Source organism: Magnolia sinica, chromosome 12 (assembly GCF_029962835.1).
Source record: "Magnolia sinica isolate HGM2019 chromosome 12, MsV1, whole genome shotgun sequence".
Classification (NCBI taxonomy): Eukaryota; Viridiplantae; Streptophyta; class Magnoliopsida; order Magnoliales; family Magnoliaceae; genus Magnolia; species Magnolia sinica.
This window is the reverse complement of record NC_080584.1, coordinates 84,020,833-84,026,832: the sequence shown is the minus strand read 5'-3', so window position 1 is coordinate 84,026,832 and position 6,000 is coordinate 84,020,833. Positions and strand designations below refer to the sequence as shown.

Sequence of the window (6,000 nt, the reverse complement as noted above, 5' to 3'; positions counted from 1 at the left end):
AGCGAAGGGGCGAATTGTCATCCAAATTTATTCATGGATAAAATCCTTATTTAGAATGCACGCAGGGTGGGGAATTTACCCATGATTAAGACCATCAAGAGATTAATCAGAGAGCTCCGTTTAGCCATACTGGCAATCTTAGAACCTATATATGCTCAGGGACGAGAAATGTATCAGCATGGGCTTGAAGCTGGGCTATCACTCCTGCTCCAATGCCAGCTAGGGTGGGAAGATTTGGGTATTCTTGGCATTATTTCTGTCTGCTCAAGTTGTAGCTGCCTCTAAACAAATGCTGAACATGGTTGTGGGTCGCCATAATGCCTCAGTTAAGATATTCATTTCCTATTTATACGCGAAGTGCTCCAAAATCTTAAGGAAGAATCTGTGGGATGAATTGGTTCAACTAAGCTTGGGAAATGCCATTCCCTGGGTGGTGTGTGGCAAATTTAACGCTATGCTCTCCCAAGCTGAGCGACGTGGTTCTTTTTCTTTCGACGCTAGGAGCGCAACGAAATTTGTGGAGGGGCTGAACAATGCCAGTTTAGTTGACGCCCTCTTCTCGTTCAACCATTTTATTTGGTGTAATAGCCAAGCAGGCTAACCCAAGGTCTGGGCAAGATTGGATAGAGCCTACTGCAACGATTGCTGGCTACACAACTTCCCATCTTTTCAAGTCAAGCACCTCCCAAGGCAAAATTCTGACCACGCCCCACTTTTATTATCTTTTCCCTCGCTGCAATCTTTGGGCCCCAAAGGCTTCAGACTCCAACGGATGTGGTGTAGCCACAAGGGATTCCGAAACCTTATCAGAAGCACCTGAGCATCTACAACCTCAGGAGACACTATGCAACTGTTTATAGGCAAAATGAAAAATGTTAAATAGGCCCTGAAAATCTGGAACAAAGACATATTTGGCAACATCTTCCTAAAAATTCAAACCACCACAGCAGAACTTAGCCAAGCCTAAGACACCACTTAAGTCTCTATAAATCCTCTCACCCATCATGCGATCTAGCATACCAGAGAGAATCTGTCCCACCTCGAGCTTTACGAAGAAATCTTCTGGAAACAAAAAGCTAGAGCACATTGGTTGTTAGAAGGAGACCGCAACACAAAATTCTTCCACTATTCAGCTATGGGTAAAGCTAGAAGATCAGTGATCTAAGAGATTAAATTGCAAGGGGGGTGGTAATTTCTAACCAATCAGAGATAAGGAAGGCTGCCCTGGAGTTCTTCCAGAACCTATTTCAAGCGGAAATAGAGCCAAATTTGGGCGAACTATTGGAATGCATCCCGCAGTCAGTTACCAGGAAAAACAATCAGATGCTTCTACAGGCCCTATCCATAAAAGAATTGCATGAAGTAGTTAAAGCCCTCCCATCTGATGGCACAGCGGGGCCGAATGGGTTCTCAGGGGCATTATATCAAGAATGTTGGGACATTATTCACCTTGATCTTCTCAAAGTAGCCTACTTCTTCTTTAGTGGTGGCAACATCCCCAGAGCTCTCTCAGCCACGCTAATCTGCCTTATCCCCAAGATAAGTGCTCCCTCTAACTTCTTTGATTTTAGACCAATAAGTTTATGTAATTGCTTGTATAAGATTTTTTTGAAGATTATTACGACAAGGTTAGGAAAAATCCTACCCAAAATAGTCTCCATAGAATAGGATGCCTTTGTGCAAGGAAGGTCCATTGCAGAAAATTGCGCCCTTGTGCAGGAAATCTTCCGCGACAACAACAAAAAGGTCAGGGGAGGTAACATTCTGCTGAAGTTAGATATGGAGAAATCATATGATCGGCTCAACTGAAATTTTCTCAAGGAGGTTCTCTCTAAGTTCGGTTTCCACTAAGGTTAGATTTCGATGGTGGAAAACTATTGGATGGGCTGCTAGAGCAGCTGGCTTCTTTCAGTCTTCAAGGGACCTTAGACAGGGTGACCCCATCTCCCCAAGGCTATTTGTTCTTACAGTTGAAGTCCTCAATCGTGGGTTCTACCAGCTTGTGGTGGGAGGTTCCTGCCAGCCCTTTAAGATGCACGCTAATTGCACGTTAATCTTTGCTGACGACACGATTCTATTTGTGAATGGCTCTAGAGTTTCCTTGAGAAAGATTAAGAATTTCCTGAACAACTATGAGAGCATATCAGGTCAAAAAATCAATACAAACAAGAGTTTCTTCATCCCTTCGTCCATGATGTTCGAGGCTGGGAGTAGAGCAACCTCATTTATCCTTGGCGTCTCCAAGGTGTCAGCTCCTTTCCAGTATGTGGGAGTTCCCAACTTCCACGGAAGGCTTAAACGTGCGTACTTTCAGCCATTGTTTGATAAAATCTAGAATAGAATTCTCAATTGGAAGAACAAAATTCTCTCTCAGGCGGGGCGTCTTACCCTTGTCAACCATGTTCTGGGCAGCATCCTTATCCATACTCTGGCGGCTATGGAAGTCCCTTGCAACATTCTGGAGGAATTCGAGAAGTCCTTTGCAAATTTCTTCTAGGGGGTGGGACAGTCTAAAAAAATGCTATTGGAGGAAATGGGAGAGTCTATCCCTCCCCAAATCGGAAGGAGGTTTGGGCCTAAGAGGTCTGAAATCTGTCATGAAAGCGTTCAGGATGAAGCTTGCTTGAACAACACTGTTTAAAGGGGAAGCGAGTTGCTGGAGAAAATTCATTAAGGCTAAATATGTGTCTGACTTCCCCCAGCTACCTCATTCGCTCGTCTCCATGCATCACAGATACGTTGCCACTGCCGCTGCATCACCTATCTGGAAGAGAATCAGAAACCTATTCCCCTTGGTGCATTCCAGGTCCCACTGGTTGGTGGGTAGAGGGGACATCGAGTTCTGGGAGGATGATTGGTTGGGCCTAGGGCCTCTACATCAGTGGAGATTTCTATCTCCTACTGCTAATCCTCAACCCTCCATGGTTAATGAGTTTATTGGCCCTCATGGTTGATCGACAGGGCCAATGCCTCCCATCTCCTGGCCCAATCAGCCTTTTACCACATCACTCTTAAAGGCATCTGCACTTCGGAGGCTGACAAAAAATGCATCTGGATGGACGCGACAAATGGTGAACTGTCCATGGCCTTAGCATGGCAAAGCATCAGATCCAATGCCAGCAAGCAACGTTGGGCGAAATGGGTGTGGCATCCCAAACTGCCTCCAAAATTATCTCTTTTAACTTGGGAGATTTTCCACAAGGCGGTCCCGATGGACGTTAGTCTTAAAGTAAGGGAGTTAGCATGGCGTCTCGATGTAGTTATTGTCCTTAGCCCCACAGGCCTGTTGTGGAATCCATTGATCATCTATTCACTTCAGGTGGTGTGGATAACAATGTTTGAGCGTTCTTCTCATGTTGTTGTGGCATGACAAATCAGATAGAGTCAACGACAGGTAGGGGCATCCATTGGTGAGCATGTCCCATTGCTCCAGCAACGCCACCACTCTTAAAGGGCTAATTCCCATTTTTATTTTTGGGAACTGTGAAAGGGTAGGAATAACAACCGATTCGAAAATCGTGTGCCTACTACCCAGGATAACATCACTGGCATCCTTTTTTGGATTAATTGGGTCAGCGGGTTCTTGTTGTCGAGACTCAAATATTGCATATTTTTCCCCATTTATATCTTAGTTTTATGAACATGATATTACTTAATGGTATATTTTATACATGTTTATTTTGAAAGGAGAGTTTAAGAGCTTAGATTGAAAAGGATGTTAAAAGCATGGATTTGATCCTCAAGAATGACAAAGGCAAAGAATGGACCTTTGGAGATCAAGATTAAAGATTTCAAGACCCCAAGAGTCAAGAAAACCAAGTGGAAAAGGAAGGAAGTGAAGAAATTAGTACAGAAATTCGTAGGATCTAAGCTTAAATGACATCGAACTAGTTTCGATGACATTGAAGCTAGTATTCGATGACATCGAACACTGTTAGATGACATCGAAGAATTAAAGAAAAATCAAGTTTGGTTACTGGACAAATTGGATGCAGTTTTCGATGACATCGAATACAGTTAGGTGACATCGAACAATGATTGGAAAATCAAGTTTGGTTGTTGGACAAATTGGATGCATTTTTCGATGACATCGAAAGCAGTTCGATGACATTAAAGAATTACACAGAATTTATGCGGAGTGTATAAATTTGAGGCGGTTTTGTGATCTTACGTGAACTAAGCTATAAATATAGGTTTCATATGGACTTTTTAAGATATCTAGGGTTTGAAGGAGCAGAGCAAAGGGGTAGAGCCGTCATCTAAGAGTCTCTTCTTCCATTCTTCTTAGTTTTTAATGCTTTCTTTGAGTATTTTAAATACAATCATGTTTATGGTTAGCTAAATCCCTTAGGTGGGGGCTAAGGGGTGAAGCTTGTAGCGTGATTGAGATGTTTTTCTTGTTTGATTCTTATTCTTGTTGAACTTCTTTGATTCTAATTTGATATTTAAGGAATACTTTCAATTTTTAATGGTTTGTTGTGAGTCAAAGTATAATAGATCTACAATAGCTTTGAGTATATTCTTTTCCTGATTTGAGATTGTGAAGATAGTAAATCCTATTGTTCACCATCATCCATAGGGCATGGCTGGGTGATCGAATCTCTTCTAACATTTACAATTCTTCTATATTTGGTTGTAGGATTGGTATATCTTATTTTTTGCCATCGTCTCCTGGGCATGGTTTTAAATGATGGAATCACTTCCATTTCTCACAACTCTCATCCGTTGAGAATTAGGTTAACGAAAGTTCAGATTGATTTTATTGATATATCTTCCAATTGGATAGGATAGGACTCCAATTCCAATTGTGTTCCTTAAATCAAATAAGGAAACATCCTAATAGCTGCAAGTGGATCCATAGGCACCTTAGTTCCCACCTTTGAATTCTTAAGTTTTAATTAAATTATTCACAATTACTTCTTATTATTTCAGATTTAGATTTAGATCTTCTTCCAGTTCTAATTCTATATACTTTCAGAATATACACAAGTTCAGTCCCTGCGGATTCGACCTCGGTCTTACCGAGATTATTACTACATTGCGACCATACACTTGGGGTTGTGAACACCTGCCAATCCCCAACCAGCTCAAAATGTCCACCATAGTTTTGTTGAAGTCCTTGTGCATCCCGATCCCAGCTCCTAATCCCCAGAAGGTGACTGTAGTAAAGTGGGCCAGACTGCCGGCAAGCTGGATAAAACTCAACATGGACGGATCGGACAGAGGCAACCTGGGCTGCTCGGGTGGGGATGGCGTAGGTAGAGACGACAATGGCAAATTCCTTTTCGGTTTCTACTGCAGGTACGAGATCGGCACTAATACTGGGGCGGAGATTAAGGCAATCTTGGACGGCCTCATTTTATGTGCTCTCTTGGGATTCCCCAGAGTTCAAGTTGCTAGCGATTCCAGCATTGTTATACAGGCCTTGTCCAACAGTAAGAGCGCCTGCTGGTCCATCTCGCACACCTTGGAGATTCAAACTGCCCATACGCCTAGAGATGCTAATTCGGTGGCAGAAGGCTTGGCCATGCTAGATAGTGAATGCTATCATGACTGTGACTTTCTTTCTTGAGAGGCCTTACCATCCACTCTCTGTGGCCTCCTATTTCTTGACAGAGTGGGCTTAGGAAACCCACTGATGTTTAGCCTTTGCTACTGCCTTCGCTACTTTGTTTTCGAGCTGTATGGTCATATTACAGCGGGGCCCATTTCTTTTTGCTGTCGGCCTTACCCCGAAGCATGCTCGCGGCATCTTTTTCGTTGAATATATCTCAAATTTTGAAAAAAAAAATAATAATAAATAAATAAATCAGAGGACGCGCACTGGAGTTATGTGTACCCGAGCTAGTGCATTTTTTGTGTCACTTGCCTCACTCGTGGCATCACCACACACGTGTGAAAGATCAGAGCTATTCATCAAGTGGTCCTTAACTTGTACTGTGTACGCGTGGCAAACTTGATGATCTTCATATGCCTGAAATTTTAGGTATGGCATCAACA

General features: G+C 42.7%; 1 long non-coding RNA gene across 1 annotated transcript in view; it reads right to left on the bottom strand.

Annotated features, from left to right (window-relative positions):
- Nucleotides 1-706: 706 nt before the first annotated feature.
- The window catches only part of LOC131221954 (uncharacterized), a 29,482-nt gene continuing 24,188 nt past the window's right edge, over nucleotides 707-6,000 (bottom strand). Inside the window, exon 3 of the long non-coding RNA XR_009159685.1 lies at nucleotides 707-722. This is a non-coding gene — a long non-coding RNA (uncharacterized LOC131221954). The remainder of the gene's footprint in view (nucleotides 723-6,000) is intronic.